Source organism: Phyllobates terribilis, unplaced genomic scaffold (genome assembly GCF_046119375.1).
Source record: "Phyllobates terribilis strain yellow unplaced genomic scaffold, ASM4611937v1 Scaffold_1106__1_contigs__length_416464, whole genome shotgun sequence".
Classification (NCBI taxonomy): Eukaryota; Metazoa; Chordata; class Amphibia; order Anura; family Dendrobatidae; genus Phyllobates; species Phyllobates terribilis.
In genome coordinates, this window is record NW_027363866.1 from 151,189 (window position 1) to 176,967 (window position 25,779).

The following is a 25,779-nucleotide window of genomic DNA, read 5'->3' on the forward strand; positions in this document are numbered from 1 at the left end:
GACGACCGGCTTCCGCACCTCTGGTCTCCGGTTGGCCTCGTAGGTGTCTGCGATCTGCGCTGCTTTATTGGCATCTGGTGGCTCTCGATCCATCACGTACTGCCGTACCTCAGTCGGACACAGATGCAGGAACTGGTCTTTCACCATCAGATCCTTTAGCTGCTCAAAGGTGGTCGCTGACAGTCCTTGGATCCACTGCTCAAAGTTGGTTCTGAGCCCATGCACCACATCGCTGTAACTGTCGTGTGGTCCACGTTGGAGGTTCCGGAACTTTTTACGGTACACCTCAGGGGTCAGTTGGAACCTCTGGATTAGGGCCTGCTTAATGGCGTCATAGTTCCCATCGAGGCTCGGAGGAAGAGCCACAAACACATCCAGAGCTTTGCCTCGCAGCCCTGCAGTTAAGTATCGCACCCACTGTTCCTCAGGCAGCTGGTACTGTCTGCAAGTCTTTTCAAAACCCCTCAGAAAGGTGTCGAGGTCGCCGTCCTTTCCCGTCACAGGAAAATGCTCTGGACAGGGCTTAAACAGGGTCGCATTGTTGGTCTCACCGTTCCGTGAGGTGGATGTTGAGATCCAGAGTTGGGCCATCTGCAGTTAATGGGCCCTCTGAGCTTGGGCCTGCCGCTTGGCTCGCTAGGCCTCTCGCTCGGCTCTCTCGCTCGGCCTCTCGCTGGGCTCTCTCGGCCTCTCGCTGGGCTCTCTCGGCCTCTCGCTGGGCTCTCTTGGCCTCTTGCTGGGCTTCGGCTTCTGCTCGCCGCTCGGCAGCCTCCTGGTGCTGCTGAATTACTTTCAGCCGTCCTTCATGATCCTCTGCAGGAAGTTGCTGTAGAGCCATCTGCAGATAGGGGTCCACGCTGCCCTGGTCGCTGACGCGGCGTGCGTCTACAGGTGGGACCCCTGCAGCAGTACTGTCCATATCTCGGCTGACCCCTGGCCCTGCTGAGGTCTTGGCCTCCAGTTGCGCCAGTGCAGCAGCCATTTGTTCTCTGTTTTTGCCGAGGGGGTCAATGCCTTTGGTTATACATATTCCAATAAGAGTGTCCTTTTTCTGCTGGCGGTACCAGAACTCCCCAACTACGACCATGATCACCAAAATACAAATAGAAAAGAAAAAATGAAGAAGTGTAGGGGTAACTGCTACACATACAGTATTGTCTCAGATCTAATAAACACTGAGTTCCATCTTCAAAACTTTTGTGCAGGGTCCAGGTAAGAACCGTGCAAGTTTTTAGTGAGAGGAATGATTGCTCAAACCAGATCACTAATGTCCTATGATCCCACCGCTTGCCACCAATTGTCACAAAAACACACTTGGTCAGACCTTGCAGCCCTCTGGCGCCCCCTTATCCTGCTGGTCAAACACGGTATTGACCGAGGATAAGCACGGGCGCAGCTGCTCTAATTTATGTCGACTATTGCTGCACGTGATGTGACAGGACGTATATATACCACCAGTTCCTTCCAGGAACGTATATATACCTCCGTCCAGCCACCCTCAAACCACAATATCACATAAATACTGGTATACTGCCACCACCGATCGCTTAACAGGTGGATCGGGTACCCGTTAGGTAACGTGAATTAGCGGGTGAGGAATGTGTTTGCTCGACATAGGACAAGAAGAACGAAGCTGGTAAATAATAATGATTTACTCCCGAAAGTGGGCAGTGTTTACAAAAGATGTGCAAGATATTATAAAAGAGACAATTTACATATATGCATAAACAGTTATTAAAATAAAAGGGAAAAGTAATAACAAAACCTGTGCCACGAGGTGATGGTCTCAGATTCTGTGGGGGGGGACAGCTCCCCGGAAATTAGGTGTGATTCCTCCACGCAACGAGGAGTGCTTGCGTCTGACATCCCTGGGTAGAATGAGCCAACATGGCCGTTCTGGTCTTTAGTAAGGAGGCAAAACACTAGGACACCCCCATGTTGTTTAACTCACACGGGGGCTCGGTTTTGTGAACCTACCCAGCTTCACAAGACATAAAAATCCTTCATCTTCCATATCTTGGTATGGGGGGGCCCCACATCCAAGATGGATACATCATGTTTGCCATCACCAATATTCACGGAGATTGATATCAAATATGATATTTCTATGACGTTCAGAAGCTCAGACCCCATTTCCTAGGTTTCTGGTGATTTCCCAGTTATGAATGATACACCATCATAACTGGAAAAAGGTGAGCATCCCAAAAATGTGGTCCACGTGTTTGTGACAAATGAGCATTATTAAACTCGACATTAAAAGTTTGTACAGTTACACAATAGGGCTTTGGAGGGAAAATCCAGTGTAGATCAGTATGCTTGCTTTTGGCTGAGGTTTATGACAGTTATAAAAATTCCTTGTTTGGGGGAAGCAAGAGTAGATTTCTATGGAGGTCCCTTCCAAGTGAACAGGGATTGAGATTTAAGACATCTCTGGCTGTCCTGTCAACATTTTTAAAACTAGGACAAAAATACATTTTGCCTGACAGAGGGGAAGAGACTAGAACTCTAGCGCCACCTACAGGAAGTAGCAATCCTAAAAGTCCCAGTCTCATTTTTAGAAGCACCAGATCTGATTCATCCCTTTTCTTTGGCTGTGGGTGAAGAGGAAGCGGAGATCTCGAGGAAGTCCTGAGCGCCCCCTCCGCCCGTCCCTGGCTCCGCTGACACTTCTGCTTTCGGTATGTTCTCAGGCTCATGTTCATCCAGATTCACAACTTCTCCGAACCTCGCCACAAGGTCCAGACAGCAAGGTAAGGGCTACTTCTCTGTGGGGTCCCAGTCCCCACCATAAGAAGGGCATGTGGGGTGCTGAGATCCCTGGATCCCTGCTGGCAACTGTCAGACCCCACTTCTTGTTCCTCTATATTAGAGAGCAGATAATTAGCGGTGCGGTGAGGGAAACTGCGCCATAAAAGCATATGTGTCCAATTCATCCGAGGTTTCACAGAATACAGAAATGCTGGGAATGAGCCCACCATAATGAGGAGCCCCTCATCGGGAACATGAGAGGTTTATCAGGGGAGCGCTACCACCGAGAAACAGTAATATCTAACCTGCAGAGTGCTGACTAGTGTGTGTGTATGCTGTGCATGTGTGTCTAATGTGTGTGTTGTGCATGTGTGTCTAATGTGTGTGCTGTGCATGTGTGTCTAATGTGTGTGCTGTGAATGTGTGTGTGCTGTGAATGTGTGTCTAATGTGTGTGCTGTGCATGTGTGTCTAATGTGTGTGCTGTGAATGTGTGTCTAATGTGTGTGCTGAGAATGTGTGTCTAATGTGTGTGCTGTGTCTGCTGAGAATGTGTGTCTAGTGTGTGTGCTGTGCATGTGACATGTGTGTCTAGTGTGTGTGCTGTGCATGTGTGTCTAGTGTGTGTCCTGTGTGTGCTGTGCATGTGTGTCTAGTGTGTGTCCTGTGCATGTGTGTCTAGTGTGTGTCCTGTGTTTGCTGTGCATGTGTGTCTAGTGTGTGTCCTGTGTGTGCTGTGCATGTGTGTCTAGTGTGTGTGCTGTGTGTGCTGTGCATGTGTATCTAGTGTGTGTCCTGTGTATGCTGTGCATGGGTGTCTAGTGTATGTGCTGTGCATGTGTATCTAGTGTGTGTCCTGTGTATGCTGTGCATGGGTGTCTAGTGTGTGTGCTGTGCATGTGTGTCTAATGTGTGTGCTGTGCGTGCTGAGAATGTGTGTGTGCTGTGTCTGCTGAGAATGTGTGTCTAGTGTGTGTGCTGTGCATGTGTGTCTACTGTGTGTGCTGTGCATGTGTGTTTAGTGTGTGTCCTGTGTGTGCTGTGCATGTGTGTCTAGTGTGTGTGCTGTGCATGCTTGTGTCTAGTGTGTGTCCTGTGTATGCTGTGCATGTGTGTCTAGTGTGTGTGCTGTGCATGTGTGTGTGCTGTGCATGTGTGTCTAATGTGTGTCCTGTGTATGCTGTGCATATGTGTGTGCTGTGCATGTGTGTCTAGTGTGAGTCCTGTGTATGCTGTGCATGTGTGTCTAGTGTGTGTGCTGTGCATGTGTGTCCGGTGTATGCTGTGCATATGTGTGTGCTGTGCATGTGTGTCTAGTGTGAGTCCTGTGTATGCTGTGCATGTGTGTCTAGTGTGTGTGCTGTGCATGTGTGTCCTGTGTATGCTGTGCATGTGTGTGTGCTGTGCATGTGTGTCTAGTGTGTGCCCTGTTTATGCTGTGCATGTGTGTCTAGTGTGTGTGCTGTGCATGTGTGTCTAGTGTGTGTCCTGTGTATGCTGTGCATGTGTGTCTAGTGTGCATGCTGTGCATGTGTGTCTAGTGTGTGCTGTGCATGTGTGTCTAGTGTGTGCTGTGCATGTGTGTCTAGTGTGTGTCCTGTGTATGCTGTGCATGTGTGTTTAGTGTGTGTGCTGTGTTTGCTGTGCATGTGTGTCTAGTGTGTGTGCTGTGCATGTGTGTCTAGTGTGTGTGCTGTGCATGTGTGTCTAGTGTGTGTCCTGTGTGTGCTGTGCATGTGTGTCTAGTGTGTGTGCTGTGCATGTGTGTCTAGTGTGTGTCTAGTGTGTGTCCTGTGTGTGCTGTGCATGTGTGTCTAGTGTGTGTGCTGTGCCTGTGTGTCTAGTGTGTGTCCTGTGTATGCTGTGCATGTGTGTCTAGTGTGTGTGCTATGCATGTGTGTGTGCTGTGCATGTGTGTCTAGTGTGTGTCCTGTGTATGCTGTGCATGTGTGTCTAGTGTGCATGCTGTGCATGTGTGTCTAGTGTGTGCTGTGCATGTGTGTCTAGTGTGTGCTGTGCATGTGTGTCTAATGTGTGTCCTGTGTATGATGTGCATGTGTGTGCTGTGCATGTGTGTCTAGTGTGTGCCCTGTGTGTGCTGTGCATGTGTGTCTAGTGTGTGTGCTGTGCATGTGCGTCTAATGTGTGTCCTGTGTATGCTGTGCATGTGTGTCTAGTGTGTGTTCTGTGCATGTGTGTGTGCTGTGCATGTGTGTCTAGTGTGTGTCCTGTGTATGCTGTGCATGTGTGTCTAGTGTGTGTGCTGTGCATGTGTGTGTGCTGTGCATGTGTGTCTAGTGTGTGCCCTGTGTATGCTGTGCATGTGTGTCTAGTGTGTGCCCTGTGTGTGCTGTGCATGTGTGTCTAGTGTGTGTGCTGTGCATGTGCGTCTAATGTGTGTCCTGTGTATGCTGTGCATGTGTGTCTAGTGTGTGTTCTGTGCATGTGTGTGTGCTGTGCATGTGTGTCTAGTGTGTGCCCTGTGTATGCTGTGCATGTGTGTCTAGTGTGTGTGCTGTGCATGTGCGTCTAATGTGTGTCCTGTGTATGCTGTGCATGTGTGTGTGCTGTGCATGTGTGTCTAGTGTGTGCCCTGTGTATGCTGTGCATGTGTGTCTAGTGTGTGTGCTGTGCATGTGTGTCCAGTGTGTGTGCTGTGTATGTGTGTCTAGTGTGTGTGCTGTGCATGTGTGTCTAGTGTGTGTTCTGTGCATGTGTGTCTAGTGTGTGTTCTGTGCATGTGTGTCCTGTGTATGCTGTGCATGTGTGTGTTCTGTGCATATGTGTCTAGTGTGTGTTCTGTGCATGTGTGTCCTGTGTATGCTGTGCATGTGTGTGTGCTGTGCATGTGTGTCTAGTGTGTGCCCTGTTTATGCTGTGCATGTGTGTCTAGTGTGTGTGCTGTGCATGTCTGTCTAGTGTGTGTCCTGTGTATGCTGTGCATGTGTGTCTAGTGTGCATGCTGTGCATGTGTGTCTAGTGTGTGCTGTGCATGTGTGTCTAGTGTGTGCTGTGCATGTGTGTCTAGTGTGTGTCCTGTGTATGCTGTGCATGTGTCTGGTGTGTGTGCTGTGCATGTGTGTTTAGTGTGTGTGCTGTGTTTGCTGTGCATGTGTGTCTAGTGTGTGTGCTGTGCATGTGTGTCTAGTGTGTGTGCTGTGCATGTGTGTCTAGTGTGTGTCCTGTGTGTGCTGTGCATGTGTGTCTAGTGTGTGTGCTGTGCATGTGTGTCTAGTGTGTGTGCTGTGCATGTGTGTCTAGTGTGTGTCCTGTGTCTGCTGTGCATGTGTGTCTAGTGTGTGTGCTGTGCATGTGTGTCTAGTGTGTGTCTAGTGTGTGTCCTGTGTGTGCTGTGCATGTGTGTCTAGTGTGTGTGCTGTGCATGTGTGTCTAGTGTGTGTCCTGTGTATGCTGTGCATGTGTGTCTAGTGTGTGTGCTGTGCATGTGCGTCTAATGTGTGTCCTGTGTATGCTGTGCATGTGTGTGTGCTGTGCATGTGTGTCTAGTGTGTGTCTAGTGTGTGTCCTGTGTGTGCTGTGCATGTGTGTCTAGTGTGTGTGCTGTGCATGTGTGTCTAGTGTGTGTCCTGTGTATGCTGTGCATGTGTGTCTAGTGTGTGTGCTGTGCATGTGTGTCTAATGTGTGTCCTGTGTATGATGTGCATGTGTGTGCTGTGCATGTGTGTCTAGTGTGTGCCCTGTGTGTGCTGTGCATGTGTGTCTAGTGTGTGTGCTGTGCATGTGCGTCTAATGTGTGTCCTGTGTATGCTGTGCATGTGTGTCTAGTGTGTGTTCTGTGCATGTGTGTGTGCTGTGCATGTGTGTCTAGTGTGTGCCCTGTGTATGCTGTGCATGTGTGTCTAGTGTGTGTGCTGTGCATGTGCGTCTAGTGTGTCCTGTGTATGCTGTGCATGTGTGTCTAGTGTGTGTGCTGTGCATGTGTGTGTGCTGTGCATGTGTGTCTAGTGTGTGCCCTGTGTATGCTGTGCATGTGTGTCTAGTGTGTGTTCTGTGCATGTGTGTGTGCTGTGCATGTGTGTCTAGTGTGTGTGCTGTGCATGTGCGTCTAATGTGTGTCCTGTGTATGCTGTGCATGTGTGTCTAGTGTGTGTTCTGTGCATGTGTGTGTGCTGTGCATGTGTGTCTTGTGTGTGCCCTGTGTATGCTGTGCATGTGTGTCTAGTGTGTGTGCTGTGCATGTGCGTCTAATGTGTGTCCTGTGTATGCTGTGCATGTGTGTCTAGTGTGTGTGCTGTGCATGTGTGTCTAGTGTGTGTTCTGTGCATGTGTGTCTAGTGTGTGTGCTGTGCATGTGTGTCCAGTGTGTGTTCTGTGCATGTGTGTCCAGTGTGTGTTCTGTGCATGTGTGTCTAGTGTGTGTGCTGTGCATGTGTGTCCAGTGTGTGTTCTGTGCATGTGTGTCTAGTGTGTGTGCTGTGCATGTGTGTCCAGTGTGTGTTCTGTGCATGTGTGTCCAGTGTGTGTTCTGTGCATGTGTGTCCAGTGTGTGTTCTGTGCATGTGTGTCTAGTGTGTGTTCTGTGCATGTGTGTCTAGTGTGTGTTCTGTGCATGTGTGTCTAGTGTGTGTCTAGTGGGTGCTGTGTCAGACCGCCCAAATTTTGAAGAAAAGAAAGAGGGTCAGATCATGTGGCGTGTGTATTGCGCCCGTGGTAACTTTTGGCCATGCGCCTGGCAGGAGGAGTTGTCAGAGGGGCGCTAGCAGTGAGGGACACACAGCAGACGCTCGAGACTGCAGGGCGTAGAATCCAGGACTGTCCACTGTGTCCAGGACAGATGAGTCTAGAGACGGGCGGATGGTTCCTGGGTCTCTGGTCCCCGGCGGGTGGACGTAGGCCGTGAATCTCTCACCTCCCGGAGCCCCCGGCGGCTGCTGATCCCCCCGGGCCGCAGCGACGTCCTCTGTGCGTCCGGCTCATCTCTCGGATTATTTCTTTCTCCTTCATTCGCAGTCGGAGCCGCCAGATCTTTCTCATCTCTATGTGGCGTCACTATACGACATCCGGCGTCTGTGGCCGTGTTCACACGGTGCAGAAATACTGCAGGATCCGCACCAGACTCCACAATAACCATCTTCTCCCTTATTTGATGCGATTCTGGTGCAGATGTGAAGACGCCTTTTTAATGTGTTTTTTATATACAGAAAAGCTTTGATTCTTAATAAAGTTTCTGCAGTTTTTTACCTGCGTTTTTTTTTTTAGGCTCCACAAGAAGACGAGAGAGAAAAAAGCACCAAAACCGCAGCGTTCACCGGCGTTTTCAGACCACAGGGGGCGCCCTTCTCATGAAATCACATCCCCTTTGCTTGGACAGTTAAACAGCAGAATTTTGTGCAAGAGAAGCCACAAAAAACACGCGGCATTTACGCTACATGTGAACAAGGTCTAAATGTCCAAGCAGAGTGGATGTGACTCCATGAGGTCTCCGCTCTCTGAGCTCTGAAGACTCTGCTGAACTCTGCGGTTTTGGAGCATTTTCTCTCTCTGGCTTCTTCTGAAAAAAAAAACACTTTTTGCTGGTTTGTGATCTTTATTATTTAAAAAAAAAAAACACATTAAAAATGACTATTTTTTTCATTATCGATGAAGATTATTGTTATTATTTTTCATAATTAACAAAAAACACCTGCAAAAGTCCCTTAGTCTGTTTCAGTAGGCTCCACAATCAAACCTGTTGTTATAAAGTATTCTAATTTACTGAGATAATGACTTTTGTGTTTTCAATGGCTGAAATAGATCCCTCTGTGTGTAATGACTCTATATAATAGATCCCTCTGTGTGTAATGACTCTATATAATAGATCCCTCTGTGTGTAATGACTCTATATAATAGATCCCTCTGTGTGTAATGACTCTATATAATAGATCCCTCTGTGTGTAATGACTCTATATAATAGATCCCTCTGTGTGTAATGACTCTATATAATAGATCCCTCTGTGTGTAATGACTCTATATAATAGATCGCTCTGTGTGTAATGACTCTATATAATAGATCCCTCTGTGTGTAATGACTCTATATAATAGATCCCTCTGTGTGTAATGACTCTATATAATAGATCCCTCTGTGTGTAATGACTCTATATAATAGATCCCTCTGTGTGTAATGACTCTATATAATAGATCCCTATGTGTGTAATGACTCTATATAATAGATCCCTCTGTGTGTAATGACTCTATATAATAGATCCCTCTGTGTGTAATGACTCTATATAATAGATCCCTCTGGGTGTAATGACTCTATATAATAGATCCCTCTGCCTGTAATGACTCTATATAATAGATCCCTCTGCGTGTAATGACTCTATATAATAGATCCCTCTGCGTGTAATGACTCTATATAATAGATCCCTCTGTGTGTAATGACTCTATATAATAGATCCCTCTGCCTGTAATGACTCTATATAATAGATCCCTCTGTGTGTAATGACTCTATATAATAGATCCCTCTGTGTGTAATGACTCTATATAATAGATCCCTTTGCCTGTAATGACTCTATATAATAGATCCCTCTGCCTGTAATGACTCTATATAATAGATCCCTCTGTGTGTAATGACTCTATATAATAGATCCCTCTGTGTGTAATGACTCTATATAATAGATCACTCAGTGTGTAATGACTCTATATAATAGATCGCTCTGTGTGTAATGACTCTATATAATAGATCCCTCTGTGTGTAATGACACTATATAATAGATCACTCTGTGTGTAATGACTCTATATAATAGATCCCTCTGTGTGTAATGACTCTATATAATAGATCCCTCTGTGTATAATGACTCTATATAATAGATCGCTCTGTGTGTAATGACTCTATATAATAGATCCCTCTGTGTGTAATGACTCTATATAATAGATCCCTCTGTGTGTAATGACTCTATATAATAGATCGCTCTGTGTGTAATGACACTATATAATAGATCACTCTGTGTGTAATGACTCTATATAATAGATCCCTCTGTGTGTAATGACTCTATATAATAGATCCCTCTGCGTGGAATGATTCTATATAATAGATCCCTCTGTGTGTAATGACTCTATATAATAGATCCCTCTGTGTGTAATGACTCTATATAATAGATCCCTCTGTGTGTAATGACTCTATATAATAGATCGCTCTGTGTGTAATGACTCTATATAATAGATGGCTCTGTGTGTAATGACTCTATATAATAGATCACTCTGTGTGTAATGACTCTATATTATAGATCCCTCTGTGTGTAATGACTCTATATAATAGATCCCTCTGCGTGGAATGACTCTATATAATAGATCCCTCTGTGTGGAATGACTCTATATAATAGATTCCTCTGTGTGGAATGACTCTATATAATAGATCCCTCTGTGTGTAATGACTCTATATAATAGATCCCTCTGTGTGGAATGACTCTATATAATAGACCCCTCTGTGTGGAATGACTCTATATAATAGATCCCTCTGTGTGGAATGACTCTATATAATAGATCCCTCTGCGTGTAATGACTCTATAGAATAGATCCCTCTGCGTGTAATGACTCTATAGAATAGATCCCTCTGTGTGTAATGACTCTATATAATAGATCCCTCTGTGTGTAATGACTCTATATAATAGATCCCTCTGTGTGTAATGACTCTATATAATAGATCCCTCTGTGTGTAATGACTCTATATAATAGATCCCTCTGTGTGTAATGACTCTATATAATAGATCCCTCTGTGTGTAATGACTCTATATAATAGATCCCTCTGTGTGTAATGACTCTATATAATAGATCCCTCTGTGTGTAATGACTCTATATAATAGATTCCTCTGCCTGTAATGACTCTATATAATAGATCCCTCTGCGTGTAATGACTCTATATAATAGATCCCTCTGTGTGTAATGACTCTATATAATAGATCCCTCTGTGTGTAATGACTCTATATAATAGATCCCTCTGCCTGTAATGACTCTATATAATAGATCCCTCTGTGTGTAATGACTCTATATAATAGATCCCTCTGTGTGTAATGACTCTATATAATAGATCCCTCTGCCTGTAATGACTCTATATAATAGATCCCTCTGCCTGTAATGACTCTATATAATAGATCCCTCTGTGTGTAATGACTCTATATAATAGATCCCTCTGTGTGTAATGACTCTATATAATAGATCCCTCTGTGTATAATGACACTATATAATAGATCACTCTGTGTGTAATGACTCTATATAATAGATCACTCAGTGTGTAATGACTCTATATAATAGATCGCTCTGTGTGTAATGACTCTATATAATAGATCCCTCTGTGTGTAATGACACTATATAATAGATCACTCTGTGTGTAATGACTCTATATAATAGATCCCTCTGTGTGTAATGACTCTATATAATAGATCCCTCTGTGTATAATGACTCTATATAATAGATCGCGCTGCGTGGAATGATTCTATATAATAGATCCCTCTGTGTGTAATGACTCTATATAATAGATGGCTCTGTGTGTAATGACTCTATATAATAGATCACTCTGTGTGTAATGACTCTATATTATAGATCCCTCTGTGTGTAATGACTCTATATAATAGATCCCTCTGCGTGGAATGACTCTATATAATAGATCCCTCTGTGTGGAATGACTCTATATAATAGATCCCTCTGTGTGGAATGACTCTATATAATAGATCCCTCTGTGTGTAATGACTCTATATAATAGATCCCTCTGTGTGGAATGACTCTATATAATAGACCCCTCTGTGTGGAATGACTCTATATAATAGATCCCTCTGTGTGGAATGACTCTATATAATAGATCCCTCTGCGTGTAATGACTCTATAGAATAGATCCCTCTGCGTGTAATGACTCTATAGAATAGATCCCTCTGTGTGTAATGACTCTATAGAATAGATCCCTCTGCGAGTAATGACTCTATAGAATAGATCCCTCTGCGTGTAATGACTCTATAGAATAGATCCCTCTGCGTGTAATGACTCTATAGAATAGATCCCTCTGCGTGTAATGACTCTATAGAATAGATCCCTCTGCGTGTAATGACTCTATATAATAGATCCCTCTGCCTGTAATGACTCTATATAATAGATCCCTCTGCCTGTAATGACTCTATATAATAGATCCCTCTGCGTGTAATGACTCTATATAATAGATCCCTCTGTGTGTAATGACTATATATAATAGATCCCTCTGTGTGTAATGACTCTATATAATAGATCCCTCTGCGTGTAATGTCTCTATATAATAGATCCCTCTGTGTGTAAGACTCTATATAATAGATCCCTCTGTGTGTAATGACTATATATAGTAGATCCCTCTGTGTGTAATGACTCTATATAATAGATCCCTCTGTGTGTAATGACTCTATATAATAGATCACTCAGTGTGTAATGACTCTATATAATAGATCGCTCTGTGTGTAATGACTCTATATAATAGATCCCTCTGTGTGTAATGACACTATATAATAGATCACTCTGTGTGTAATGACTCTATATAATAGATCCCTCTGTGTGTAATGACTCTATATAATAGATCCCTCTGTGTATAATGACTCTATATAATAGATCGCGCTGCGTGGAATGATTCTATATAATAGATCCCTCTGTGTGTAATGACTCTATATAATAGATGGCTCTGTGTGTAATGACTCTATATAATAGATCACTCTGTGTGTAATGACTCTATATTATAGATCCCTCTGTGTGTAATGACTCTATATAATAGATCCCTCTGCGTGGAATGACTCTATATAATAGATCCCTCTGTGTGGAATGACTCTATATAATAGATCCCTCTGTGTGGAATGACTCTATATAATAGATCCCTCTGTGTGTAATGACTCTATATAATAGATCCCTCTGTGTGGAATGACTCTATATAATAGACCCCTCTGTGTGGAATGACTCTATATAATAGATCCCTCTGTGTGGAATGACTCTATATAATAGATCCCTCTGCGTGTAATGACTCTATAGAATAGATCCCTCTGCGTGTAATGACTCTATAGAATAGATCCCTCTGTGTGTAATGACTCTATAGAATAGATCCCTCTGCGAGTAATGACTCTATAGAATAGATCCCTCTGCGTGTAATGACTCTATAGAATAGATCCCTCTGCATGTAATGACTCTATAGAATAGATCCCTCTGCGTGTAATGACTCTATAGAATAGATCCCTCTGCGTGTAATGACTCTATATAATAGATCCCTCTGCCTGTAATGACTCTATATAATAGATCCCTCTGCCTGTAATGACTCTATATAATAGATCCCTCTGCGTGTAATGACTCTATATAATAGATCCCTCTGTGTGTAATGACTATATATAATAGATCCCTCTGTGTGTAATGACTCTATATAATAGATCCCTCTGCGTGTAATGTCTCTATATAATAGATCCCTCTGTGTGTAAGACTCTATATAATAGATCCCTCTGTGTGTAATGACTATATATAGTAGATCCCTCTGTGTGTAATGACTCTATATAATAGATCCCTCTGTGTGTAATGACTCTATATAATAGATCCCTCTGTGTGTAATGACTCTATATAATAGATCGCTCTGTGTGTAATGACTCTTTATAATAGATCCCTCTGTGTGTAATTACTCTATATAATAGATTCCTCTGTGTGTAATGGATCTATATAGTAGATCCCTCTGTGTGTAATGACTCTATATAATAGATTCCTCTGCGAGTAATGACTCTATATAATAGATCCCTCTGTGTGTAATGACTCTATATAATAGATCCCTCTGTGTGTAATGACTCTATATAATAGATCCCTCTGTGTAATGAGTCTATATAATAGATCCCTCTGTGTAATGAGTCTATATAATAGATCCCTCTGTGTGTAATGACTCTATATAATAGATCCCTCAGTGTGTAATGACTATATATAATAGATCACTGTGTGTAATGACTCTATATAATAGATCCCTCTGTGTGTAATGACTCTATATAATAGATCCCTCTGCGTGTAATGGCTCTATATAATAGATCCCTGTGAGTGTAATGACTCTTTATAATAGATCCCTCTGTGTGTAATGGCTTTATATAATAGATCCCTCTGTGTGTAATGACTCTATATAATAGATCGCGCTGCGTGGAATGACTCTATATAATAGATCCCTCTGTGTGGAATGACTCTATATAATAGATCCCTCTGTGTGGAATGACTCTATATAATAGATCCCTCTGTGTGGAATGACTCTATATAATAGATCGCTCTGTGTGGAATGACTCTATATAATAGATCCCTCTGTGTGGAATGACTCTATATAATAGATCCCTCTGTGTGGAATGACTCTATATAATAGATCCCTCTGTGTGGAATGACTCTATATAATAGATCCCTCTGTGTGGAATGACTCTATATAATAGATCCCTCTGCATGGAATGACTCTATATAATAGATCCCTTTGTGTGTAATGACTCTATATAATAGATCCCTCTGCCTGTAATGACTCTATATAATAGATCCCTCTGCCTGTAATGACTCTATATAATAGATCCCTCTGTGTGTAATGACTCTATATAATAGATCCCTCTGTGTGTAATGACTCTATATAATAGATCCCTCTGTGTATAATGACACTATATAATAGATCACTCTGTGTGTAATGACTCTATATAATAGATCACTCAGTGTGTAATGACTCTATATAATAGATCGCTCTGTGTGTAATGACTCTATATAATAGATCCCTCTGTGTGTAATGACACTATATAATAGATCACTCTGTGTGTAATGACTCTATATAATAGATCCCTCTGTGTGTAATGACTCTATATAATAGATCCCTCTGTGTATAATGACTCTATATAATAGATCGCGCTGCGTGGAATGATTCTATATAATAGATCCCTCTGTGTGTAATGACTCTATATAATAGATCGCTCTGTGTGTAATGACTCTATATAATAGATGGCTCTGTGTGTAATGACTCTATATAATAGATCACTGTGTGGAATGACTCTATATAATAGATCCCTCTGTGTGGAATGACTCTATATAATAGATCCCTCTGCGTGGAATGACTCTATATAATAGATCCCTCTGTGTGGAATGACTCTATATAATAGATCCCTCTGTGTGTAATGACTCTATATAATAGATCCCTCTGTGTGGAATGACTCTTTATAATAGACCCCTCTGTGTGGAATGACTCTATATAATAGATCCCTCTGTGTGGAATGACTCTATATAATAGATCCCTCTGCGTGTAATGCCTCTATAGAATAGATCCCTCTGCGTGTAATGACTCTATAGAATAGATCCCTCTGCGTGTAATGACTCTATAGAATAGATCCCTCTGCGAGTAATGACTCTATAGAATAGATCCCTCTGCGTGTAATGACTCTATAGAATAGATCCCTCTGCGTGTAATGACTCTATAGAATAGATCCCTCTGCGTGTAATGACTCTATATAATAGATCCCTCTGCGTGTAATGACTCTACATAATATATCCCTCTGCCTGTAATGACTCTATATAATAGATCCCTCTGCCTGTAATGACTCTATATAATAGATCCCTCTGCGTGTAATGACTCTATATAATAGATCCCTCTGTGTGTAATGACTATATATAATAGATCCCTCTGTGTGTAATGACTCTATATAATAGATCCCTCTGCGTGTAATGTCTCTATATAATAGATCCCTCTGTGTGTAAGACTCTATATAATAGATCCCTCTGTGTGTAATGACTATATATAGTAGATCCCTCTGTGTGTAATGACTCTATATAATAGATCCCTCTGTGTGTAATGACTCTATATAATAGATCCCTCTGTGTGTAATGACTCTATATAATAGATCGCTCTGTGTGTAATGACTCTTTATAATAGATCCCTCTGTGTGTAATTACTCTATATAATAGATTCCTCTGTGTGTAATGGCTCTATATAGTAGATCCCTCTGTGTGTAATGACTCTATATAATAGATTCCTCTGCGAGTAATGACTCTATATAATAGATCCCTCTGTGTATAATGACTCTATATAATAGATCCCTCTGTGTGTAATGACTCTATATAATAGATCCCTCTGTGTAATGAGTCTATATAATAGATCCCTCTGTGTGTAATGACTCTATATAATAGATCACTCTGTGTGTAATGACTCTATATTATAGATCCCTCTGTGTGTAATGACTCTATATAATAGATCCCTCTGCGTGGAATGACTCTATATAATAGATCCCTCTGTGTGGAATGACTCTATATAATAGATCCCTCTGTGTGGAATGACTCTATATAATAGATCCCTCTGTGTGTAATGACTCTATATAATAGATCCCTCTGTGTGGAATGACTCTATATAATAGACCCCTCTGTGTGGAATGACTCTATATAATAGATCCCTCTGTGTGGAATGACTCTATATAATAGATCCCTCTGCGTGTAATGACTCTATAGAATAGATCCCTCTGCGTGTAATGACTCTATAGAATAGATCCCTCTGTGTGTAATGACTCTATAGAATAGATCCCTCTGCGAGTAATGACTCTATAGAATAGATCCCTCTGCGTGTAATGACTCTATAGAATAGATCCCTCTGCGTGTAATGACTCTATAGAATAGATCCCTCTGCGTGTAATGACTCTATAGAATAGATCCCTCTGCGTGTAATGACTCTATATAATAGATCCCTCTGCCTGTAATGACTCTATATAATAGATCCCTCTGCCTGTAATGACTCTATATAATAGATCCCTCTGCGTGTAATGACTCTATATAATAGATCCCTCTGTGTGTAATGACTATATATAATAGATCCCTCTGTGTGTAATGACTCTATATAATAGATCCCTCTGCGTGTAATGTCTCTATATAATAGATCCCTCTGTGTGTAAGACTATATAATAGATCCCTCTGTGTGTAATGACTATATATAGTAGATCCCTCTGTGTGTAATGACTCTATATAATAGATCCCTCTGTGTGTAATGACTCTATATAATAGATCACTCAGTGTGTAATGACTCTATATAATAGATCGCTCTGTGTGTAATGACTCTATATAATAGATCCCTCTGTGTGTAATGACACTATATAATAGATCACTCTGTGTGTAATGACTCTATATAATAGATCCCTCTGTGTGTAATGACTCTATATAATAGATCCCTCTGTGTATAATGACTCTATATAATAGATCGCGCTGCGTGGAATGATTCTATATAATAGATCCCTCTGTGTGTAATGACTCTATATAATAGATGGCTCTGTGTGTAATGACTCTATATAATAGATCACTCTGTGTGTAATGACTCTATATTATAGATCCCTCTGTGTGTAATGACTCTATATAATAGATCCCTCTGCGTGGAATGACTCTATATAATAGATCCCTCTGTGTGGAATGACTCTATATAATAGATCCCTCTGTGTGGAATGACTCTATATAATAGATCCCTCTGTGTGTAATGACTCTATATAATAGATCCCTCTGTGTGGAATGACTCTATATAATAGACCCCTCTGTGTGGAATGACTCTATATAATAGATCCCTCTGTGTGGAATGACTCTATATAATAGATCCCTCTGCGTGTAATGACTCTATAGAATAGATCCCTCTGCGTGTAATGACTCTATAGAATAGATCCCTCTGTGTGTAATGACTCTATAGAATAGATCCCTCTGCGAGTAATGACTCTATAGAATAGATCCCTCTGCGTGTAATGACTCTATAGAATAGATCCCTCTGCGTGTAATGACTCTATAGAATAGATCCCTCTGCGTGTAATGACTCTATAGAATAGATCCCTCTGCGTGTAATGACTCTATATAATAGATCCCTCTGCCTGTAATGACTCTATATAATAGATCCCTCTGCCTGTAATGACTCTATATAATAGATCCCTCTGCGTGTAATGACTCTATATAATAGATCCCTCTGTGTGTAATGACTATATATAATAGATCCCTCTGTGTGTAATGACTCTATATAATAGATCCCTCTGCGTGTAATGTCTCTATATAATAGATCCCTCTGTGTGTAAGACTCTATATAATAGATCCCTCTGTGTGTAATGACTATATATAGTAGATCCCTCTGTGTGTAATGACTCTATATAATAGATCCCTCTGTGTGTAATGACTCTATATAATAGATCCCTCTGTGTGTAATGACTCTATATAATAGATCGCTCTGTGTGTAATGACTCTTTATAATAGATCCCTCTGTGTGTAATTACTCTATATAATAGATTCCTCTGTGTGTAATGGATCTATATAGTAGATCCCTCTGTGTGTAATGACTCTATATAATAGATTCCTCTGCGAGTAATGACTCTATATAATAGATCCCTCTGTGTGTAATGACTCTATATAATAGATCCCTCTGTGTGTAATGACTCTATATAATAGATCCCTCTGTGTAATGAGTCTATATAATAGATCCCTCTGTGTAATGAGTCTATATAATAGATCCCTCTGTGTGTAATGACTCTATATAATAGATCCCTCAGTGTGTAATGACTATATATAATAGATCACTGTGTGTAATGACTCTATATAATAGATCCCTCTGTGTGTAATGACTCTATATAATAGATCCCTCTGCGTGTAATGGCTCTATATAATAGATCCCTGTGAGTGTAATGACTCTTTATAATAGATCCCTCTGTGTGTAATGGCTTTATATAATAGATCCCTCTGTGTGTAATGACTCTATATAATAGATCGCGCTGCGTGGAATGACTCTATATAATAGATCCCTCTGTGTGGAATGACTCTATATAATAGATCCCTCTGTGTGGAATGACTCTATATAATAGATCCCTCTGTGTGGAATGACTCTATATAATAGATCGATCTGTGTGGAATGACTCTATATAATAGATCCCTCTGTGTGGAATGACTCTATATAATAGATCCCTCTGTGTGGAATGACTCTATATAATAGATCCCTCTGTGTGGAATGACTCTATATAATAGATCCCTCTGTGTGGAATGACTCTATATAATAGATCCCTCTGCATGGAATGACTCTATATAATAGATCCCTTTGTGTGTAATGACTCTATATAATAGATCCCTCTGCCTGTAATGACTCTATATAATAGATCCCTCTGCCTGTAATGACTCTATATAATAGATCCCTCTGTGTGTAATGACTCTATATAATAGATCCCTCTGTGTGTAATGACTCTATATAATAGATCCCTCTGTGTATAATGACACTATATAATAGATCACTCTGTGTGTAATGACTCTATATAATAGATCACTCAGTGTGTAATGACTCTATATAATAGATCGCTCTGTGTGTAATGACTCTATATAATAGATCCCTCTGTGTGTAATGACACTATATAATAGATCACTCTGTGTGTAATGACTCTATATAATAGATCCCTCTGTGTGTAATGACTCTATATAATAGATCCCTCTGTGTATAATGACTCTATATAATAGATCGCGCTGCGTGGAATGATTCTATATAATAGATCCCTCTGTGTGTAATGACTCTATATAATAGATCGCTCTGTGTGTAATGACTCTATATAATAGATGGCTCTGTGTGTAATGACTCTATATAATAGATCACTGTGTGGAATGACTCTATATAATAGATCCCTCTGTGTGGAATGACTCTATATAATAGATCCCTCTGCGTGGAATGACTCTATATAATAGATCCCTCTGTGTGGAATGACTCTATATAATAGATCCCTCTGTGTGTAATGACTCTATATAATAGATCCCTCTGTGTGGAATGACTCTTTATAATAGACCCCTCTGTGTGGAATGACTCTATATAATAGATCCCTCTGTGTGGAATGACTCTATATAATAGATCCCTCTGCGTGTAATGCCTCTATAGAATAGATCCCTCTGCGTGTAATGACTCTATAGAATAGATCCCTCTGCGTGTAATGACTCTATAGAATAGATCCCTCTGCGAGTAATGACTCTATAGAATAGATCCCTCTGCGTGTAATGACTCTATAGAATAGATCCCTCTGCGTGTAATGACTCTATAGAATAGATCCCTCTGCGTGTAATGACTCTATATAATAGATCCCTCTGCGTGTAATGACTCTACATAATATATCCCTCTGCCTGTAATGACTCTATATAATAGATCCCTCTGCCTGTAATGACTCTATATAATAGATCCCTCTGCGTGTAATGACTCTATATAATAGATCCCTCTGTGTGTAATGACTATATATAATAGATCCCTCTGTGTGTAATGACTCTATATAATAGATCCCTCTGCGTGTAATGTCTCTATATAATAGATCCCTCTGTGTGTAAGACTCTATATAATAGATCCCTCTGTGTGTAATGACTATATATAGTAGATCCCTCTGTGTGTAATGACTCTATATAATAGATCCCTCTGTGTGTAATGACTCTATATAATAGATCCCTCTGTGTGTAATGACTCTATATAATAGATCGCTCTGTGTGTAATGACTCTTTATAATAGATCCCTCTGTGTGTAATTACTCTATATAATAGATTCCTCTGTGTGTAATGGCTCTATATAGTAGATCCCTCTGTGTGTAATGACTCTATATAATAGATTCCTCTGCGAGTAATGACTCTATATAATAGATCCCTCTGTGTATAATGACTCTATATAATAGATCCCTCTGTGTGTAATGACTCTATATAATAGATCCCTCTGTGTAATGAGTCTATATAATAGATCCCTCTGTGTGTAATGACTCTATATAATAGATCCCTCTGTGTGTAATGACTCTATATAATAGCTCCTTCTGTCTGTAATGACTCTATATAATAGATCACTGTGTGTAATGACTCTATATAATAGATCCCTCTGTGTGTAATGACTCTATATAATAGATCCCTCTGCGTGTAATGGCTCTATATAATAGATCCCTGTGAGTGTAATGACTCTTTATAATAGATCCCTCTGTGTGTAATGGCTTTATATAATAGATCCCTCTGTGTGTAATGACTCTATATAATAGATCGCGCTGCGTGGAATGACTCTATATAATAGATCCCTCTGTGTGGAATGACTCTATATGATAGATCCCTCTGTGTGGAATGACTCTATATAATAGATCCCTCTGTGTGGAATGACTCTATATAATAGATCCCTCTGTGTGGAATGACTCTATATAATAGATCCCTCTGTGTGGAATGACTCTATATAATAGATCCCTCTGTGTGGAATGACTCTAAATAATAGATCCCTCTGTGTGGAATGACTATATAATAGATCCCTCTGTGTGTTATGACTCTATATAATAGATCCCTCTGCGTGGAATGACTCTATATAATAGATCCCTCTGTGTGGAATGACTCTATATAATAGATCCCTCTGTGTGGAATGACTCTATATAATAGATCCCTCTGCGTGGAATGACTCTATATAATAGATCCCTCTGTGTGGAATGACTCTATATAATAGATCCCTCTGCGTGTAATGACTCTATATAATAGATCCCTCTGTGTGTAATGACTCTATATAATAGATCCCTCTGTGTGTGTAATGACTCTATATTTTAGATCCCTCTGTGTGTAATGACTCTATATAATAGATCCCTCTGTGTGTAATGACTCTATATAATAGATCCCTCTGTGTGTAATGACTCTATATAATAGATCCCTCTGCATGTAATGACTCTATATAATAGATCCCTCTGCGTGTAATGACTCTATATAATAGATCCCTCTGCGTGTAATGACTCTATATAATGGATCCCTCTGCGTGTAATGACTCTATATAATGGATCCCTCTGCGTGTAATGACTCTATATAATAGATCCCTCTGCGTGTAATGACTCTATATAATAGATCCCTCTGCGTGTAATGACTCTATATAATAGATCCCTCTGCCTGTAATGACTCTATATAATAGATCCCTCTGCGTGTAATGACTCTATATAATAGATCCCTCTGCGTGTAATGACTCTATATAATAGATCCCTCTGCGTGTTATGACTCTATATAATAGATCCCTCTGCGTGTAATGACTCTATAGAATAGATCCCTCTGCGTGTAGTGACTCTATAGAATAGATCCCTCTGCGTGTAATGACTCTATATAATAGATCCCTCTGCGTGTAACGACTCTATATAATAGATCGCGCTGCGTGGAATGACTCTTTATAATAGATCCCTCTGTGTGTAATGGCTCTATATAATGGATCCCTCTGTGTGTAATGACTCTATATAATAGATCGCGCTGCGTGGAATGATTCTATATAATAGATCCCTCTGTGTGTAATGACTCTATATAATAGATCGCGCTGCGTGGAATGACTCTATATAATAGATCCCTCTGTGTGGAATGACTCTATATAATAGATCCCTCTGTGTGGAATGACTCTATATAATAGATCCCTCTGTGTGGAATGACTCTATATAATAGATCCCTCTGTGTGGAATGACTCTATATAATAGACCCCTCTGTGTGGAATGACTCTATATAATAGATCCCTCTGTGTGGAATGACTCTATAGAATAGATCCCTCTGCGTGTAATGACTCTATAGAATAGATCCCTCTGCGTGTAATGACTCTATATAATAGATCCCTCTGTGTGTAATGACTCTATAGAATAGATCCCTCTGCGTGTAATGACTCCATAGAATAGATCCCTCTGCGTGTAATGACTCTATAGAATAGATCCCTCTGCGTGTAATGACTCTATAGAATAGATCCCTCTGCGTGTAATGACTCTATATAATAGATCCCTCTGCGTGTAATGACTCTATATAATAGATCCCTCTGCGTGTAATGACTCTATATAATAGATCCCTTGCGTGTAATGACTCTATATAATAGATCCCTCTGCGTGTAATGACTCTATATAATAGATCCCTCTGCGTGTAATGACTCTATATAATGGATCCCTCTGTGTGTAATGACTCTATATAATAGATTCCTCTGCGTGTAATGACTCTATATAATAGATCCCTCTGTGTGTAATGACTATATATAATAGATCCCTCTGTGTGTAATGACTCTATATAATAGATCCCTCTGTGTGTAATGACTCTATATAATAGATCCCTCTGTGTGTAATGACTATATATAATAGATCCCTCTGTGTGTAATGACTCTATATAATAGATCCCTCTGTGTGTAATGACTCTATATAATAGATCCCTCTGTGTGTAATGACTCTATATAATAGATCCCTCTGTGTGTAATGACTCTATATAATAGATCGCTCTGTGTGTAATGACTCTATATAATAGATCCCTCTGTGTGTAATGACTCTATATAATAGATCCCTCTGTGTGTAATGACTCTATATAATAGATCCCTCTGTGTGTAATGACTCTATATAATAGATCCCTCTGCGTGTAATGACTCTATAGAATAGATCCCTCTGCGTGTAATGACTCTATAGAATAGATCCCTCTCTGTGTAATGACTCTATATAATAGATCCCTCTGCCTGTAATGACTCTATATAATAGATCCCTCTGCGTGTAATGACTCTATATAATAGATCCCTCTGCGTGTAATGACTCTATATAATAGATCCCTCTGTGTGTAATGACTCTATATAATAGATCCCTCTGCCTGTAATGACTCTATATAATAGATCCCTCTGTGTGTAATGACTCTATATAATAGATCCCTCTGTGTGTAATGACTCTATATAATAGATCCCTTTGCCTGTAATGACTCTATATAATAGATCCCTCTGCCTGTAATGACTCTATATAATAGATCCCTCTGTGTGTAATGACTCTATATAATAGATCCCTCTGTGTGTAATGACTCTATATAATAGATCACTCAGTGTGTAATGACTCTATATAATAGATCGCTCTGTGTGTAATGACTCTATATAATAGATCCCTCTGTGTGTAATGACACTATATAATAGATCACTCTGTGTGTAATGACTCTATATAATAGATCCCTCTGTGTGTAATGACTCTATATAATAGATCCCTCTGTGTATAATGACTCTATATAATAGATCGCGCTGCGTGGAATGATTCTATATAATAGATCCCTCTGTGTGTAATGACTCTATATAATAGATCCCTCTGTGTGTAATGACTCTATATAATAGATCCCTCTGTGTGTAATGACTCTATATAATAGATCGCTCTGTGTGTAATGACTCTATATAATAGATGGCTCTGTGTGTAATGACTCTATATAATAGATCACTCTGTGTGTAATGACTCTATATTATAGATCCCTCTGTGTGTAATGACTCTATATAATAGATCCCTCTGCGTGGAATGACTCTATATAATAGATCCCTCTGTGTGGAATGACTCTATATAATAGATTCCTCTGTGTGGAATGACTCTATATAATAGATCCCTCTGTGTGGAATGACTCTATAAAATAGATCCCTCTGTGTGGAATGACTCTATATAATAGACCCCTCTGTGTGGAATGACTCTATATAATAGATCCCTCTGTGTGGAATGACTCTATATAATAGATCCCTCTGCGTGTAATGACTCTATAGAATAGATCCCTCTGCGTGTAATGACTCTATAGAATAGATCCCTCTGTGTGTAATGACTCTATATAATAGATCCCTCTGTGTGTAATGACTCTATATAATAGATCCCTCTGTGTGTAATGACTCTATATAATAGATCCCTCTGTGTGTAATGACTCTATATAATAGATCCCTCTGTGTGTAATGACTCTATATAATAGATCCCTCTGTGTGTAATGACTCTATATAATAGATCCCTCTGTGTGTAATGACTCTATATAATAGATCCCTCTGTGTGTAATGACTCTATATAATAGATTCCTCTGCCTGTAATGACTCTATATAATAGATCCCTCTGCGTGTAATGACTCTATATAATAGATCCCTCTGTGTGTAATGACTCTATATAATAGATCCCTCTGTGTGTAATGACTCTATATAATAGATCCCTCTGCCTGTAATGACTCTATATAATAGATCCCTCTGTGTGTAATGACTCTATATAATAGATCCCTCTGTGTGTAATGACTCTATATAATAGATCCCTCTGCCTGTAATGACTCTATATAATAGATCCCTCTGCCTGTAATGACTCTATATAATAGATCCCTCTGTGTGTAATGACTCTATATAATAGATCCCTCTGTGTGTAATGACTCTATATAATAGATCCCTCTGTGTATAATGACACTATATAATAGATCACTCTGTGTGTAATGACTCTATATAATAGATCACTCAGTGTGTAATGACTCTATATAATAGATCGCTCTGTGTGTAATGACTCTATATAATAGATCCCTCTGTGTGTAATGACACTATATAATAGATCACTCTGTGTGTAATGACTCTATATAATAGATCCCTCTGTGTGTAATGACTCTATATAATAGATCCCTCTGTGTATAATGACTCTATATAATAGATCGCGCTGCGTGGAATGATTCTATATAATAGATCCCTCTGTGTGTAATGACTCTATATAATAGATGGCTCTGTGTGTAATGACTCTATATAATAGATCACTCTGTGTGTAATGACTCTATATTATAGATCCCTCTGTGTGTAATGACTCTATATAATAGATCCCTCTGCGTGGAATGACTCTATATAATAGATCCCTCTGTGTGGAATGACTCTATATAATAGATCCCTCTGTGTGGAATGACTCTATATAATAGATCCCTCTGTGTGTAATGACTCTATATAATAGATCCCTCTGTGTGGAATGACTCTATATAATAGACCCCTCTGTGTGGAATGACTCTATATAATAGATCCCTCTGTGTGGAATGACTCTATATAATAGATCCCTCTGCGTGTAATGACTCTATAGAATAGATCCCTCTGCGTGTAATGACTCTATAGAATAGATCCCTCTGCGTGTAATGACTCTATAGAATAGATCCCTCTGCGAGTAATGACTCTATAGAATAGATCCCTCTGCGTGTAATGACTCTATAGAATAGATCCCTCTGCGTGTAATGACTCTATAGAATAGATCCCTCTGCGTGTAATGACTCTATAGAATAGATCCCTCTGCGTGTAATGACTCTATATAATAGATCCCTCTGCCTGTAATGACTCTATATAATAGATCCCTCTGCCTGTAATGACTCTATATAA

General features: G+C 40.3%; 1 protein-coding gene across 1 annotated transcript in view; it reads left to right on the top strand.

Moving 5' to 3' along the window:
• Positions 1–2,604: 2,604 nt before the first annotated feature.
• The window catches only part of LOC141243039 (complement C1q subcomponent subunit B-like), a 102,723-nt gene continuing 79,548 nt past the window's right edge, over positions 2,605–25,779 (top strand). The window contains exon 1 of the mRNA XM_073668887.1: positions 2,605–2,750. The gene's annotated coding sequence lies outside the window, so the exon portion shown is untranslated. The remainder of the gene's footprint in view (positions 2,751–25,779) is intronic.